Source organism: Heterodontus francisci, chromosome 3, assembly GCF_036365525.1.
Source record: "Heterodontus francisci isolate sHetFra1 chromosome 3, sHetFra1.hap1, whole genome shotgun sequence".
In the NCBI taxonomy this organism is placed as follows: Eukaryota; Metazoa; Chordata; class Chondrichthyes; order Heterodontiformes; family Heterodontidae; genus Heterodontus; species Heterodontus francisci.
In genome coordinates this window covers 55,724,491-55,743,019 of record NC_090373.1, presented here as the reverse complement: position 1 = coordinate 55,743,019, position 18,529 = coordinate 55,724,491, and positions in this window count along the sequence as shown.

Sequence of the window (18,529 nt, the reverse complement as noted above, 5' to 3'; positions counted from 1 at the left end):
GGGGAAATTGAATGGGGTAGGGGTAGCTTGTAACGAACTGCAATCAGTGCGTTCCTGGGGTCAGGAAGGAATTGTCAGCTAGTTGGTGGATGCTTAAGGATTATTAATAGTCACTGGGTACTTGAAATTGCTGACTCCCAGCTATTTTGTTTCTTCTTCATTTTGTTGGGGGAAGGGGTGGGAGGAGTTGAAATTTTTCTTGGAGAGGAAGGGTCTCAATATTTAATCAATTGGTGGTGGGGGGAGGTAGATACAGACTAGTTCAGTTTGAAGGGAGGAGACTGAAATCTTTTTTCTGGATAATCAAGAGGGCAGAAAACTTGTTCAATGAGGGGAGGTCAAAGTTGTGGAAAACTAGGGAAAAAATACTTGCTCATTAAGAGGGAAGCACTCTTGATTTGTTAGTGTATAGTTGTTGATCTGAATGCCTTTAAAGAACATTTCTGGCTTTTTTTCTAATCTATTCCTCTTCTGGCCTCTCTGCCATTTTCGACCTATTGTCCTTTGGTGTTTATGTTCTTTCTTCAGTCTTTATGTTTTTGGGTTTTCCCTTGGAGGATTCATTTGCATTTTTTCTGCCCTTGTCAAGCTCTCCTTTTTGGTTTTACTATACATTGCTTACATCATGTTTAAATTTTTTTCTTGCATACTTCTCGAGTGTGTTTTTGGGTTTCACTTTTGTTTTACAGCAATGTACAAATAAAGATGGCTACAGCTGATTCAAAGGACTATCAGCTTCTACAGAGGCTTTCTGTGTTGCCAACATTGCTGTTTACCTTGAGACATAAATGACTGGGATTTAAGCTGGGAACAGTTGGGTTGTCACATAATGTTAGGTGATGCCCATTATTTTCAATTTGTCATGTAACATATATTAACAGCACCACTTACTGATGTCGTACCCTTCAAATTGTGAGACCGCTCTCCATTTTTAATATACTATCATGGTGATAATTACACAGAAGGAGAAACACACACACCAGACATTTACAGTGGGAATACCTGGAGAACACCAGACCACACAAATTTATTTACATAGCCTAATAATCTGCAAGACTCTTGGAAAATGCAGATTTTCACAGACTTCCTAATGTAATGTTTATACATGGGTAAGGTGATATTCTTGCTTACTACATAGCATCTGAATCTTAATTACAGGAACTGAAACAAAGTTGAAAGCTGCAGTCTGAACTCGAACACTGAACTGATAAAACAGGGAAAACCCACACTTATTATACCAACCCTTAGGGTCTCAAAGGCGGATTGCATCACATAAGATCAAAAGAATTTTCTCCCATTGGGCAAGCAATTATGTTATTAATAAATTTTACTATTCAGGTTGAAGAGTTGAACACCAACCCCGTTGTTTACTTTTGACATTTGACTCACATATCAAATAGCTTGGTTTTGAGAAGAACTCAATGTCTCTATCAGTCGTCTCCAAATTTCATATGCATTCAAAGTCAGAGGAAAATTGCTGATGCAATTAAGCTGTAAGTATAGGCAATCAACAGGACTATGGGAAACCAACTGATCACTCAACCCAAAAGCAATAGATTTATGTATTGCCTTACTCCCTCAAGACCAAACAGATTTTTTTTAAGAATACAGTTAATTTTAAACTATTTTACCTTAAAGATACATAACAATAATATGCAGAAACATTATTATAAGAGGCACAACACAGCCTTGTTTCTATCATAGCCTAGTCATTCTAAATTGTATCTACTACCTGCTACATCTCCACAAGCACCCCATCCTTCACCTGCCTCATCCTTCCTAGCAACCCTTTCTCTCATCTCTTTCATGCCCTCCAAACCCTTAACTCTATTACCCAGTACCTTTCCTATTATTCCTAGTGCATAGGATAGAGATTTCGGCAATTTTAAAGACTCATTTTGCTTCCAATAGAAATTCCAGATTCCTAAGATCCACTTTTTGACATGCAGTATGTAATTTTGCATCAAAACCCATAAAAGCCAGTGCCAATGAACATGTGTAAACTTGTCATCCATGATGATCGAAAGGTTAACATTAGCTTTTCTGAAATGGTTGACATCCTTTCTGTTTACAAAGTGCATCTGAACTTTTGGATGATTAGGTTGCCATGTTTGTCAACTGCAGAACAATTTTTGTTGCATGCTATTTTAAATTTAGCCACAAAAATCATGAAGGAGATTTTTTTTTCTGTAGCTCTTCTGCATTGATGTCAACTTTAGAAGGTTTGTTGACTTTTCTGACTGTAATTACCCAGGATTCTCTCTTTAGAGCAAAAAAAAGTATGTTTAACTTGCTGTGTCACTAAAAACAAACAGTTCAGTCACACAGGCTGCTTTCTGTTTAGAGTCAGAGTCATACAGTCAAAAGAGTCGTACAGCATAGAAACAGGCTCTTCGGCCCACCGTGTGCATGCCGAACATACTGCCTATCTATACTAATCCCACCTGTCTGCATTAATTCCATATCCCTCTATGCTTTTCTTATTCAAGTACCTGTCCAGATAGCTCTTAAATGTTGCTGCTGTTCCTGCCTTCACCACCTCCTCTGGCAGCTCATTCCAGATAATTTGGATGCATACCAGTACAACTTGGGGGCATTTGAAAATGAATTCCCTTGCTGCAACCACTAGGTCCCCTATTTTGTCTGCTGCGTCTCGTCGACATACCATGTACTGCACCTGGTCTATTCTGCCCCCACTATACAATTACCATCTTTGAAATTAAAGAAATTACAAATTGTTTGCCCCTGCAGGGGAAAAAAAAGAGACTTCTGTTACAGGCCTGCCTCATCCAGACTATACAGTACAAATGGGTCAATCCCATTCAATGCAGGGAAAGTATTTGAAATACTGAGGCCAAATTTAACCACTGGAGTTAAGTATAACCAAAAGCATGTTTTCAAGTCAAGAATGAGGTAACTTAATTTTCCTACGTTTGGTACTCTGTTATAAAGTGCAACTGGTTTCAACACAGGACGGTCTGTTAATTCAAAATCAACTGAGAGCAGAAGTACACATATTGATTTAGCAGGCTGAACCTTAAGCAGTCTCTGTAACATTTGATAGACAAGTTTATCATTATCTTTTATTGCAAAGTTTAGCTTTGCGCTCATTAAAACATATTCTCCAGGCTTACAGTAAAATACTTGAAAGTAGGGGTTTGAGCTCTTTTTGGGGGCTTTCCCAATCAATCTCAGTAACTTTGCGGAAGATCACGGAATCCTTAGAGAAAAGGTGTGAATGCCATTTGTATCATTGCCCAGGGTTCCTGCAGACCGTCCACTGTGGTTATAATGTACAATCAGGAAAACCCCTTCAGAATTTAATGCCATAGATGTTTTGGGGTAATACGCTTGGATGTGGATAATGTATTTGTAGGGGAACGCCCAGGATATAGTGATCATAACATAATTAGGTTCAATATAAAAACTGAAAAGAGATCACCAAAGATAAAGGTGCATGTTATATATTGTTATATTAGTAGTAAAATGCTAGGAACTAATTAGCTAGGAACTAATTGTCATATGTAAGTGTGTTCCGGGGGCTACATTTCACTGCTGCACTGTAGTCATGTGACATGTAACACTACACCAGTCTACAGCAGTTCCTACCAAGCAGCATGATGGGCTATATGAAATAAACAAAGAGCTCTAAATTTTCCAAGTCTAAAAAGTGATTATTTCTAACTTATGGGAACCAAAAGACAACCAAGAGACATAACAGTGTATGACTACAGAAAAAAAAACAATTTCCTTGAAATAAAAAGGAAACTATCCCAAATAAAATGGAAGGAAAACTGGCAACTAAGATAGCACACAATCAAACAGCATCAACTTGCATTTATATAGTGCCTTTAACACAGTAAAACATCCTAAGTTGCTTCATAGGAGCATAATCAGATAAAAATGGACACTGAGCCAAAGAAAAAGACATTAGGGCAAGTGACCAAAATCTTCGTCGAAAAAGGTAGGTTTTAAGCGGTACCTTAAAGGAGGAGACAGCAGTAGAGGGCAGGAAGTTTTAGAGAGGGAATTCCAGTACTTAGGGCCTAGGCAGCTGAAGGCATAAAAACATAAAAAAAATAGGAGCAGGAGGAGACCATATGGCCCCTTGAGTCTATTTCACCATTTAATATGATGATGGCTGCTATGCCACAACTCCACTTTCCCACCCGCTCCCCATATCCCTCGATCGCCTGAGACACCAAAAATCAGAATCTATCTCAGCCTTAAATATACTCAACAATGGAGCAGCCACAACCCTCTGGCGCAGACTATTCTAAAGATTCTCAACACAGAGTGAAGAAATGTCTCCTCATTTCAGTCCTAAATGATCAACCCCTTATCCTGAGACTATGTCCCCATGTTCTAGATTCCCTAGCCAGGGGAAAGAACAGTTCTCAGTGTCTACGTCTTTGTCAAGCCCCGTCAGAATTTTGTATGTTTCATCTCTCATTCTTCTAAAGCCAGAGAGTATAGGCCCAATTTACTCAGCCTCTTATCATACAACAACCCTCCCATCCCAGGAACCAATCTAGTGCACCTTTTCTGTACTACCTTTAATGCAAGTATATCCTTACTTAAATATGGAGACCAAAATTACACAGAATACCCCAGGTGTGGTCTCACCAAAACCCTGTTGAATTGTAGCAAGACTTCCTAATTCGTGTAATTCAATCCCTTTGCAATAAAGGCCAATATGCCATTTTCCTTCCTAATTATTTGCTGTACCTGCATCCTGTTTAGTTTATGTTTAGTTTAGAGATACAGCACTGAAACATGCCCTTTGGCCCACCGAGTCTGTGCCGACCATCAACCACCCATTTATACTAATCCTACACTAATCCCATATTCCTACCACATCCCCACCTGTCCCTATATTTCCCTACCACCTACCTATACTAGGGGCAATTTATAATGGCCAATTTACCTATCAACCTGCAAGTCTTTGGCATGTGGGAGGAAACCCACGCAGACACAGGGAGAACTTGCAAACTCCACACAGGCAGTACCCAGAATTGAACCCGGGTCACTGGAGCTGTGAGGCTGCGGTGCTAACCACTGCGCCACTGTGCCGCACTGTGTTCCTTGTGTGAGACCCAAGTCTCTCTGAACACCAACATTTAGAAGTTTCATGCCTCTTAAAAAATATTCTGCTTTTCTATTCTTACAACCAAAGTGAATAATCTCACACTTTCCCACGTTATACTCCATCTGCCACCTTGTTGCCCACTCACTTAACCAGTGTATAGCTCTTTGCAGCTTCTTTGTGTCCTCCTCACAGCTTACAAGAGAAACATCAAGTCAAACTGAAAAGACATAGAATGAAGAAAAAGAAAATTCTAGAAAGGCTAAGAGGAAATTTGAAGAAACGCTTACAGGTAAACATTAAAGGAAAGAGGAAATGATGTAATGATCACATAAAAAGAACAAGAATAATTTAAATGAGAGTTGGACCAATTAAAAGGAAATTTTCTTTGCTCTGGCTGTCACAGAGTGATAGTTGAAATAAACAAATGTAAGAGCAGGAGGTGGAATAATTACTTGGAATAATTATTAATAGGGAAGTAGTACTTAAAAATAGATGGAACTCAAAAAGTGGATCAGGCACGGAACCCTGATGACTACAGTGCTGAGAGGAGTCAGGTAGGAAATAACAGAGGAGACAGGTATAAATAACAGAAGCACTACCACAACTGTGCAAATATGATTAGATATGAAAGTTGTTGGACAAATTTAATGGAGCTCTTTGAGGAAAGAATGGAATGTTTTGATATAGGAAAAGTTGTAGATGCGTGTTTTCAAATGTCATTTGATAAGGCATTGCATAGGATTGTTGATACAACTAAGGCACATGGGGGCAGATTTTTATGTGACATTTTTCAGAAAGTGGGAGGCGGGCAGAGCCTTGATGCAAAATATCCAAGGGTGGATCAATTTTCATGATTGGGTCTTGTTACCATTCCATTGGTGAGCTGTTTGCACATTTAGAGCAATTCAACGAAAATCAAACAGCTCTACTGCAAAACCCAGCCACTTCGTGTATGTTGCGGGTGGAAAGCGATCCTGGGGGAGATCTGTGGAGAGTGGGACATAAATGGGTGTCAATGTGGTGCCAAGTGGAGCATTAATGATCCCACTAAAAAGATTTAGAAATCTTTTGTGAAACTTCTGACCAACATAGAAAGATGGAAACTCAAAGAACCCATTTAATTGTCATACTCTGATCATTGTTGCTTCAAAATTGCACCAGGTTCTATTGGGATTCTAGGGCCCTGACTTACATGGCCTAATGAGGCCCACACACCTGTTTCAAGTAGTCGCACTGGCAGCCTATTTCAAGGCACCAAACAAAATGGCAGAAAAAATTGGGAATGGGGCATTAATGATATTTTTGTTGCGTAATTGCCTTGATTTTGACAGGCAGTCGGGATGGAAATTGGGCCCATGTATTAAAGGGAATTCAACAAACTTTGGATCTGAAAAAGACAAACCGTAATATTTTCATAATGGTGAGAGACTAGGAACAATGGAGGAGCAAAGGGATTTGGGTACACAGATTACTAAAAGCTAGCACACAGGGACAAAAAGCAATCAAAAAGACTGATAGAGTTTTGGCCTTTATCTCATGCAGGTTGGAATTCAAAAGTGATGAAATTACTCTTTAGTTATACCACACCTTGGTCATACCCCATTTGGAGTACTGCATTCGGTTTTTAGCACTGAGCCTCAGGAAAAATATATTGGGCTTGGTAGGGTCATAGTGAGTTTCACCAGAAAGATACCAGGGCTTAATTGGTTAAATTATGAGGACAAGTTGCATAAACTTGTATTCCCTTTAGTTTAGAAGGTTGAGGGGTTATCTAATCAAGGTGTTTAAAATAATAAAAGGATTGGATAGGGTAGAGTACAAGAAAATTATTTGCTCAGATGGGAGAATCAAGAATAAAGGGACATAAGCTTAAAATTGGAAGCAAACCATTGAGGCGTGAAATCAGGAAGTTCTTTTCCACACAAAGACTACTGGAAATTTGGAACTCTCCATCCCAAAAGGTGGTGAATGCTGGGTCAATTGAAATTTTCAAGATTGAGATTGATAGATTTTTATTGGGTAACACTATCAAAGGATATAGAAGAAAGATAGGTAAATGAAGTTGAGGTACAAATCAGCCGTGATCTACTTGAATGGTGGAAAAAGCATGAGAGCCTATGTTCCTATAATAAATTTAGTTGTCTAAAGTTTTGATAACAGAGAGTAGTGATTACTGGATGTTTTTTGGACAGGAAAGATAAAAACAGTGCTGTCCCCAGATGTCAATGTTGGGATCCTTGCTCATCTCTCTCTCTCTGCCCACCTCCCCCCACCCATATACATATCTAAAGACATGATCTCATCTTGGAGGCACAATATCACAATTTTCTTCTCCCGGCTCTACAAAAATGCTGAATCCCAATGCTGGCACCAGTTGACCCCCTCCAATTCACATGACTTGATTGGTATCTGCATCTCGCCAGTTTTGTGAAGATGATGCCCAAGGCTCCATTTCAAGAGATTTTTTGGTCTGATGCCTTAGTGTGAGCATTGGTGTTGCAGTGCCTGTTCTATGCTGATTTCCATCACAATCCCAATCTCTTGGCCTCTGGTCAGCTCTTTGACTGTCAACAACTTTCGAACTTTGAATTTAAAATGAGTGAGGTTTTTCTTTCCAGGAGGTGCACCTTTTCCATTCCTTATCAAACTGACCATGTGCTACCCTGTTCTTTGTTTCCTAGTTTGAAAGGAAACCTAGCAATTTGACTTCTGACTCTGTCTGGGTGTTATACAGTAGAAATGCCAATTGAATCATCTACTGCCCTCTCCCTCCCAGTTGTGGGTCCCTGGAAAAGATCTTTTGCTATTCTCAAAATGAATCTGGCAATCACTTGAAAGATTAAACACCTTCCATTGTTTTAAGCTGGAGCAGTATATAAGAAACAATATTCCACAGTTAACTGTCTGGATTCGAAACGTAACCCCCCCACCCAGCCTCAGGCTGCTGAGGGAATTTTAATCCCGTCTGAGCTACATTTAACTTAACAGTAACATTTTAATATAAATCATTCCATGATCCTTCCATGGCAAAGCAGATAGAAATCCTGGAACATGACATTTGAGTCAATTACAATGTTTTGCCCTGTGGATATTTTTGAGCTTTGATACTCTGAAGTATGAAGCCCATTGAGAAGTGACACCTTTGAAGTGTCACATCCTACAAAAATGTGCTAGATTCAGGAGGGTGGGGGTGGGGGATGCGGTGAAGTTGGTCTTTGGAAGTAGTGTAAAACCGTTTCACAACTGTAGCCCATTTTACACAGTGCCTGATTTTCTTTTCTATGAGAGTGAAAGGGAAAGAAAAATTGAATATGGTGTGAAATGAGCTGTTGATTTGCTGTGAGCATGTTTTGCACCACTGACGAAGATCAATTTCACTCCCAAGATTTCGAATAACGTAAAGTCTTCACACATTAACCCCATTCACTTCCACTCTGTGGTAATGGACTGAAAACAATCTGGTATGACAACTGATGGGAGGGCTAAAATACAGGGGCCAGTAATGGGATGGTTAAAGTGTATCAAGACTTTGCAATCCATATTTTCAGATGCAGAGGTCAAGTGGTTAGCACAAAGGCCCCTGACAGCCTGCAGAAATGCTGTACTGAAGGGTCATTCACCCCCAGCCTACACCCCAGAATCCAATGTTGGAGTACCTGAGCAGTGTTCCAGTCTCACAATGCTAGCTTCAAACTGGCATTGAAGGGATGACCGCATTATTAAAAAAGCAATTTCTGGCAATGTTCCCTCTGATTTTTCTTTGTTATGCATGGCCTGTTTGTTGCAATGCGTGATAAATTCCAGCTTGCTGCACAGCCATGCACTTGCACATCTTAAAGGAAACCTTGTTTGTGTGCGGCCTGTTTGTTGTACAGCACTGTACGTTCTGGGTTTCTGCATGGCTGCGCACAAGTGCAGCTTAGGAGCATTGATCCCTGGTACGCGAACTTGGAGTAATGCCCTTCGTCTCCGTGTCAATCACCTGGCATAGAACATGCAGCCAACAGCCTTTCATTGGATATGGGCATCCAACATTCCAATCTTGCTTCTCGCCGCTCAATATGGCCAGAGCACCTGAAATTTATATCAGTGAGCTGACCTCATGTGATCCAGTGAGGCCAGTTCATTTGTGCACAGGCGCATGCAGTGCCTGGACTCATGCTGATCACATTATCTGCTCAATGATGCAAAGTTTGTGTGCACTGCTAAATACTTTTAGGACTTATAACTGTGGAGCTCCTGCTGTATAATGATGGTACTGTCAGAATAAACTTTGACTCACTTTGTTCTGTGCAGATGCTTGATTCACGTCCAAGATTCTGTGATGAAACAGATTACGTGTACTTTGTTTTTTTGAGGTGTTCAGTGAGAAATGGTGAAAGACCATTTAAAAGCGATACTGAAGATAATTTCCAGTATTAGCAAGGCACTTGCTAGCATTTAAAATCAGTGTCTTCAGCACTCATGTAAACTTCAGCACATGTTGAAAGTTGTTGCTATGTGTCAGTAACAGAATGTGAGCCCAGCACAAAGCCCTAAGGCACACCAATATAACAGGTTTGAAAGCAGATTGAGTAGATTCCCAATTATAACCTTCTGCTGCCTGTCACACAGGTGAGATTTAAACCATGTTTCTGCTACAGGCGATAGGCCAAGATTCAGAAAGAGTGTGCAATCTATTTTCTTAGAATCAACCAGCTTGATCTGTAAATTTCAAAAGTTCTTGCAATTTATGCAAACATCATTCCTTGGTTAGATCACGTCCTTGTAATCCCCTCCCTTACTTTAAGTAGAGCATAAGGTCCAGAACGAAATGCAGATGGAGCAGTGTTTCAATATTAGAGAGGAGCAGGTTTCCTCTGGTTGCTGTATGTCAATAGCATCATGAGCATGAAAGGAAGATTCACTCTGCTTGGTTCATGTAACAAAATCATAAACCTGTTCTTTTAGAACTTTCATATATTATTGCAAATAGCAGATATATGGTTACACTGTCACTAAAATATAGTGACCAGAGAAAATTTACCCCCTTAATGGTACTTACAGAAAAGAGCTAAAAAAACAAAAACTATTGGAACGAGGATGCACTTGCCAACATTTTGAGATGTACAAAATACTTTGTCAGAGAAAAATTTGAAGAGATGTTAATGGTACATGGATGACCTACCACATAGTATTAAAAATGACTTTCTATTGGTGATTTTGAACTGTGTAGGAAGCAGAAATGCCACGACCCAAAATACGATAGGGCATTTAACACAGCCAGTCAATATTTCTTTACCACCAGCTATGAAAATAGGAAACTATGGTATATCACATCCCAATGTCATGTCGAAGGAGGCAACAGATTCATCAATATCGGTTCATACCGCTCCAGCCTCCTTTTAAAAACAGTTCCATCACTTTATAGCCTTATGGCAGAGGCATATAACATGCTAGTCTTCCCCGTAACAGTTGATCCTTCATTAATCATCACTGCCATCCTTCCTTGGCAGTGCCCAGTGAGCCATCCTTGATACATCCTGCATGGTATTAAGTAGTTCTCACAGTGTCGACTTCATATGTTGGTCCTGAGGGTTGCAGCTCTGCTGTTAGGATTTGGCTGCAGGGTAACTGTTGGGTTCTCCATGCTCTGTTAAGCATACAGACGATGCAGGTCGCTGGGTAGCAGGGAAGTCAGGGCTGAGGAAATTTCCAGTATGGGAAATCTCTCCCCTCAGCCCTTTCTTCTTCAGTATACTCAGTCAGATTTGGGTCAGGCAGAAGTTGTGCCTGCCGCAGGCCCCCTCTGAAACTGGCAGCCAGCAGGATTCTGAGCAGAAACCCAGCATTCCCAGGTCCTGCTGGATTTCCCACTTCTGTCTGGCTCCTTGAGCCTGATTTGGACCCCAAATCTGGCATTCAGTCAGAGGATTTTAGTCCACACTTTCTTTCGTATATATCATTTTCAGCTACAATTTTCCTTGATGACTTGTGCTGCAATTTATGGTGATATTCATACCTTATCTTGGTGTGCTTCTTCGAGTTGTGCAACTTCTTTCTCACATTCACACTAGGTCTTCTGGTTGTTGATATAGTGTTCACAATTTCCGTCATGCATCCCATGCTTGCTTTCTTTTTATACTTGAAGGCTTTATTTCCCCATCAAAAATATGCCTGTGGGGCTCCAGGAAGGAACGAAGAGGACTTACAGAGCCTGGCTAGTGAAATGTAATCTTCTCCACTGGCACTCAGCCATTAATTCCACTCACTGTAGGTGAATTAGCAAGCTTTCTGGCATTATACTCATTAAGCAGGTCATATGTCACTTGACAAGCATTAAAGGCTCACTATTTCTCCATGATTGGCTGCTTTTTGTTCACTTCCATTAACAAGATCACATTCTCATGTAATATCTCTTTCAGAACATGTGCTCCTGCAGTTTTTCTATTGTCATCGTGTCTCAACCAAAGGCTAGCATTTCACCTACACTTTCAAAAAGAATTGGAATGTCAGTCCCAACTTCTCGGCAACACAATTTGAATGATAGTGGCTGAAATTTATTCTCCCACCTCCGAAATCGGCATCGGTTGGGCAGGCTGCACATCACGGAGCTGCTCATTTAAATAGCCAGGCGGACCGTCCCCCCACTCCTGATGATGTAGGGGGGTGAGCTGTCAGTCCCCGGCAATGGCATCAGCTGCCTGTGCACAGGTGCTTCGAGCCCTACCATTCAATTTAAACATTTAGAGGAACAATTAATTTTTAAAAATTAAATACATTTATTCTGTCCCTCTCCCATTTTCCCAATAACAATTAAATGAATTACTTGCCCTCTCCCACATAAATTCACTTCCTTGTTCCCTGAACTTCCCTGTCCTCAAAGTACATAAACTTTACATGTAACCCTTCCCACCATCCCCTAACCAATGATATTACTTTGACCTCGCTCCCCCCAATCCCGCACAGAGAAACTTACCTCATCCCCCTCCCCACTGGTGTTCCGCCTTGCTTCCCCGGACAGGTATCCGAAGGCGCGGGAGTGCTGCCCATCGGCATGAAGATCGCATCAGGACGGACGGCGGGAATGTAAATATCATTAATTCATTGATTTAAATTTATTTATATATGTTAATGACGGTCCCGTGCGAGGGCTGAGGGGGGGGGGCCGCCACAAGGCCTCGCCACCAGTGGCAATATTGGTTCGGGCCCTCAGGGTGCATGGCGGCCCTCTCCTGGAAGCATTTTCCACCTCCCTCCCACCCCCTGCCATGACCCCCGATGTCAGGGGGTCTGTAAAATTCAGCCAGTGAGTGGGAATATTGGTCAAGTGAAGAATATTAAGGTTATACTATCATAAAACAATTACAGATGAGGAAGGTCATTGCCTGGATGGGTGCAGCTCCAAGAACACTCAAGAAGCTTGACACCATCCAAGATAAAGCAGCCCACTTGATTGGCACCCCATTCACAAACATTCACTCGCTCCACCACCGACGAACAGTGGCAGCAATATGTACCATCTACAAGATGCACTACAGCAATGCACCAAGGCTCCTTAGACAGCATCTTTCAAACCCGTGACCTCTACCACCTAGAAAGACAAGGGCAGCAGTTGCATGAGAACACCACCACCTGCAAGTTCCCCTCCAAGCCACATACCATCCTGACTTGGAACTATATTGCCATTCCTTCACTGTCGCTGAGTCAAAATCCTGGAACTCCCTTCCTAACAGCACTGTGGGTGTACCTACCTCACATGGACTGCAGCGGTTCAAGAAAGTGGCTCACCACCACCTTCTCAAGGGCAATTAGGGATGGGCAATAAATGCTTTCCTAGCCAGCGACGCCCACATCCCATGAATGAAAAAAAACTCAGTCCATGCCAAAAGTCTTTAAATTCTCCTCACTACAATAACTAATTTGTTCCGAAATGATGTCAATGCTTTCACCTTCACCAGTCGCCATCAGAGACACCATCTATGAGTCAGCTTTGACCACCAACGGCAAAAGTGCGAAGAGAAATGCAGACTGGTTTCAATCTCATAATGAAGAGCTGGAACCTGTCATAGCCGCTAAGCGCATTGCACTGTTGAACTACAAGAAAGCCCCCAGCGATTTAACATCCGCAGCACTTAAAGCAGCCAGAAGTACTGCACAAAGAACAGCTAGGCGTTGCGCAAACGACTACTGGCAACACCTATGCAGTCATATTCAGCTGGCCTCAGACACCGGAAACATCAGAGGAATGTATGATGGCATGAAGAGAGCTCTTGGGCCAACCATCAAGAAGATCGCCCCCCTCAAATCTAAATCGGGGGACATAATCACTGACCAACGCAAACAGATGGACCGCTGGGTTGAGCACTACCTAGAACTGTACTCCAGGGAGAATGCTGTCACTGAGACTGCCCTCAATGCAGCCCAGCCTCTACCAGTCATGGATGAGCTGGACATACAGCCAACCAAATCGGAACTCAGTGATGCCATTGATTCTCTAGCCAGCGGAAAAGCCCCTGGGAAGGACGGCATTACCCCTGGAATAATCAAGAGTGCCAAGCCTGCTATACTCTCAGCACTACACGAACTGCTATGCCTGTGCTGGGACGAGGGAGCAGTACCCCAGGACATGCGCGATGCCAATATCATCACCCTCTATAAAAACAAAGGTGATCGCGGTGACTGCAACAACTACCGTGGAATCTCCCTGCTCAGCATAGTGGGGAAAGTCTTTGCTCGAGTCGCTCTGAACAGGCTCCAGAAGCTGGCCGAGCGCGTCTACCTTCGTCAGATACAGGAGAAATGCCGTGAACAACAGATGCCCCTCTACATTGCTTTCATTGATCTCACCAAAGCCTTTGACCTCGTCAGCAGATGTGGTCTCTTCAGACTACTAGAAAAGATCGGATGTCCACCAAAGCTACTAAGTATCATCACCTCATTCCACGACAATATGAAAGGCACAATTCAACATGGTGGCTCCTCATCAGAGCCCTTTCCTATCCTGAGTGGTGTGAAACAGGGCTGTGTTCTCGCACCCACACTTTTTGGGATTTTCTTCTCCCTGCTGCTTTCACATGCGTTCAAATCCTCTGAAGAAGGAATTTTTCTCCACACAAGATCAGGGGGCAGGTTGTTCAACCTTGCCCGTCTAAGAGCGAAGTCCAAAGTACGGAAAGTCCTCATCAGAGAACTCCTCTTTGCTGACGATGCTGCCTTAACATCTCACACTGAAGAGTGCCTGCAGAGTCTCATCGACAGGTTTGCGGCTGCCTGCAATGAATTTGGCCTAACCATCAGCCTCAAGAAAACGAACATCATGGGGCAGGACGTCAGAAATGCTCCATCCATCAATATTGGCGACCACGCTCTGGAAGTGGTTCAAGAGTTCACCTACCTAGGCTCAACTATCACCAGTAACCTGTCTCTAGATGCAGAAATCAACAAGCGCATGGGTAAGGCTTCCACTGCTATGTCCAGACTGGCCAAGAAAGTGTGGGAAAATGGCGCACTGACACGGAACACAAAAGTCCGAGTGTATCAGGCCTGTGTCCTCAGTACCTTGCTCTATGGCAGCGAGGCCTGGACAACGTATGCCAGCCAAGAGCGACATCTCAATTCATTCCATCTTCACTGCCTTCGGAGAATACTTGGCATCAGGTGGCAGGACCGTATCTCCAACACAGAAGTCCTTGAAGCGGCCAACACCCCCAGCTTATGCACACTACTGAGTCAGCGGCACTTGAGATGGCTTGGCCATGTGGGCCGCATGGAAGAAGGCAGGATCCCCAAAGACACATTGTACAGCGAGCTCGCCACTGGTATCAGACCCACCGGCCGTCCATGTCTCCGCTATAAAGACGTCTGCAAACGCGACATGAAATCGTGTGAGATTGATCACAAGTCGTGGGAGTCAGTTGCCAGCATTCGCCAGAGCTGGCGGGCAGCCATAAAGACAGGGCTAAATTGTGGCGAGTCGAAGAGACTTAGTAGTTGGCAGGAAAAAAGACAGAGGCGCAAGGGGAGAGCCAACTGTGCAACAGCCCCGACAAACAAATTTCTCTGCAGCACCTGTGGAAGAGCCTGTCACTCCAGAATTGGCCTTTATAGCCACTCCAGGCGCTGCTTCACAAACCACTGACCACCTCCAGGCGTGTATCCATTGTCTCTCGAGATAAGGAGGCCCAAAAGAAAAAAAGAAAAAGAAGTCTGTCTCGAAGTCCAATCCACCTGCTTTCTTCTGATATCTGTTTTAAATTTACCTTTTCCTGGTATTTGTATTCCCTTGTCCTATTGTCACAATTTAAATTTCAAGTAATATTTTGGAAGTTTCTTTCCATACCATTAACCATCCTGTATATCTCTATAAGATCACTTCTCAGACTCCTTTAGTGATTGAAAAGGTAAAGTTTCTTCCATCATTACTCATTGTTCAAACCTGTTACACAAAAGCTTATCCTCATGGCTCTTCTCTTACTGCCTCTAGCATTTACATCTCTCCTTTGCCAAATCCGACACAATACTTAAGGTGAGGCCTGCACAGTTTGATCACAACTTCCTTTGACTGGTATTCTACTGTTTTGGTTGTGTCATTCAACATTTTGTTGGCTTTGTTGATTGCTGATCTGCATTGATTGGACATGTTCATCATCAAGATTCTGGGTCAATTTCAACATCATCCATGGTTACTTCGACACTGTTCATGGAGTATGTGCCATCTATTTTCCCTTTCTCTGTGCAGTATTGCACTTGATTGTGTTAAATGTCATGTCATTGCTTTTGTCTGTATACATTTTGTTCAACTTATTCTCTAATTTCTGAGCAGCTGCTTTTGATTCTACTGCTCCTCCTGGTTTGATATGTCAGCAAATTTGACTTATTTAGAATGAGTTCTAAGTCATTGATGTAAATTAGAAACAGTAGTGATCCCAACACTAAGCCCTGGAGCAACCTACTCAGTACTTCCCACAATTCAACATAACTCGTCCAACAAGTATCTATTGTTTTCTACCCTTCAACCAATGCAATATCTTCCCAAAATTTGGCCTGGATCACCAAAACTTTGAGCTTAGCTAAACAGCCTTTCATGTGGTATTTCCCTTTCAGAAGCCTAGCTGACTGCTGTTTACTTGATTATTATTGGACAGATGAGCCTCAAGTTTACTCCTGATAATGAATTCCATCATTTTACATAGAACTGGAATAAGACTGAGCGTTCTCTAGTTGCTCATGTGGGTTTTTGAATAAGGGCACAACATTTGCCTGTTTCAAATTAACTGGTACCTCCCCTGTGTCCAGTGGGTCCCTCATACTGACTTGTCAATGCCTCACAAATCTCACCGCTAGTCTTTCTCAGTACTCTGGGATAAATGCAATATCACTTTGTTTCGAGCCATTTTAGCCTGTCAAGGACCTCCATCTTGTTTATAGCGATGTTGTTAATTTTGCATCAGCTATCTCTGTGGGCAGGGCATGTTGTTCATGTCTTTACAATTGAATGCTCGGAGGAAGTAATGATTCAAAATATTTACTACTTCGCACTCATTTTCCATTTCGAGCCTGTTTGCATCTTTTATGGTTCTCTCCTCTTCTCTGACAGCCCTCTTACTATTGCATTCATGAAAGAATTTTTTAAAGGATAAAGTTTCTCAGAACCCCCTCTCTACTATCTTTACTTTGTAAATGCTGCTCCAGAGAAAAAAAATCCTGTGCAAGAACATGAAATAGGAAGGTAACTCCACAGATAAGTACTTTGGCTGTGAAGCTCTCAGCCCTTGCTGTGCTCCAGGCGTTCATTTCAATTGTTCTTTTGCGTTATTTTAGAAATGAATACCTGATAGGCCTTTCCATAGAGCCTTGAAGATGTCTATTTAATTTATGAAGCAGCCAAGGGGTCAAGCTCTGGTGAGCTATGGAGTGTATCCATCACCTGGCATTGTTATGAGTGCAGTAAAGCTATTCTCAGACCAAATGAATTAATTTTTATTACAGAACTTTATTGTTGAAAGTAGTGCACTATACACTTACACCACAATACATGAATCTGAAAGAGAAGAATATTAGGAGATACACACCTGACCTTGATCCAGGTCAGGAAGATTAATATGGCAATATGATTACAGTGCTTTTCACACTTATCCATGACTCCAGGTGCACAACCTGATACACTATTTACTGAACTCTGGTCACGATCTTATAATTAAGGCAGCCCTGTACTGTAACTAAAGTGATGACAGTACTATCTGAGGCATCAGAACTCCCCATTGTATGGGGTTTCCAAAGGGTGATCGCTAGGGGCCAGTTGTGGAAACATCAAATAGCTGATGCTAACAATGCTTGGAATACCTCTGCCATTTGGAGGTGACCCCTCAGTTCACTCATGCTGGCTAGCAATTTGATTCCCATATTTCTGGCAAGAAAGGACCTTTCTGACATTTGGAAAGATCCTGGCCAAGACTGGAAAATTCACAAACATGGCCTTGGAGTAACTACACTTGCATCTATTTTGCACATGCATAGTCGCTTTAAAGCCACATTCACGATATAAGCAGGGAATATTTGCATTACATTAAGGAGTTGCTTTCAATGGAAGCAGTTCTGTAACACAAGTGGATTCTGACCATTCTGTGATGATTGTGAAGCTCGTGCGTAATACTGGATAAATATTTTACTTATATACAATCCTGAAATGAACAATAGAACATCAACCTTACAAATTCTTGCCGATAAATTTACCTTGCTTTTTGCCTAATTTGCTTGTGCGTTCAAAAGCCCTCATTCTCATGTCTGATCACAGATAAATAGAACAGTGTTTATTAACTCAAACCATAATGAAGCTGGAAATACAAGTAATGCTCATCAGACCCCTTTCCTATCCTGAGTGGCGTGAAACAGAGCTGTGTTCTCGCACCCACACTTTTTGGGATTTTCTTCTTCCTGCTGCTTTCACATGCGTTCAAGTCTTCTGAAGAAGGAGTTTTCCTCCACACAAGATCGGGGGGCAGGTTGTTCTACCTTGCACATCTAAGAGTGAAGTCCAAAGTACGGAAGGTCCTCATCAGGGAACTCCTCTTTGCTGACGATGCTGCTTTAACATCTCACACTGAAGAGTGCCTGCAGAGTCTCATCGACAGGTTTGCGGCTGCCTGCAATGAATTTGGCCTAACCATCAGCCTCAAGAAAACGAACATCATGGGGCAGGACGTCAGAAATGCTCCATCCATCAATATTGGCGACCACGCTCTGGAAGTAGTTCAAGAGTTCACCTACCTAGGCTCAACTATCACCAGTAACCTGTCTCTAGATGCAGAAATCAACAAGCGCATGTGAAAGGCTTCCACTGCTATGTCCAGATTGGCCAAGAGAGTGTGGGAAAATGGCGCACTGACACGGAACACAAAGGTCCGAGTGTATCAAGCCTGTGTCCTCAGTACCTTGCTCTATGGCAGCGAGGCCTGGACA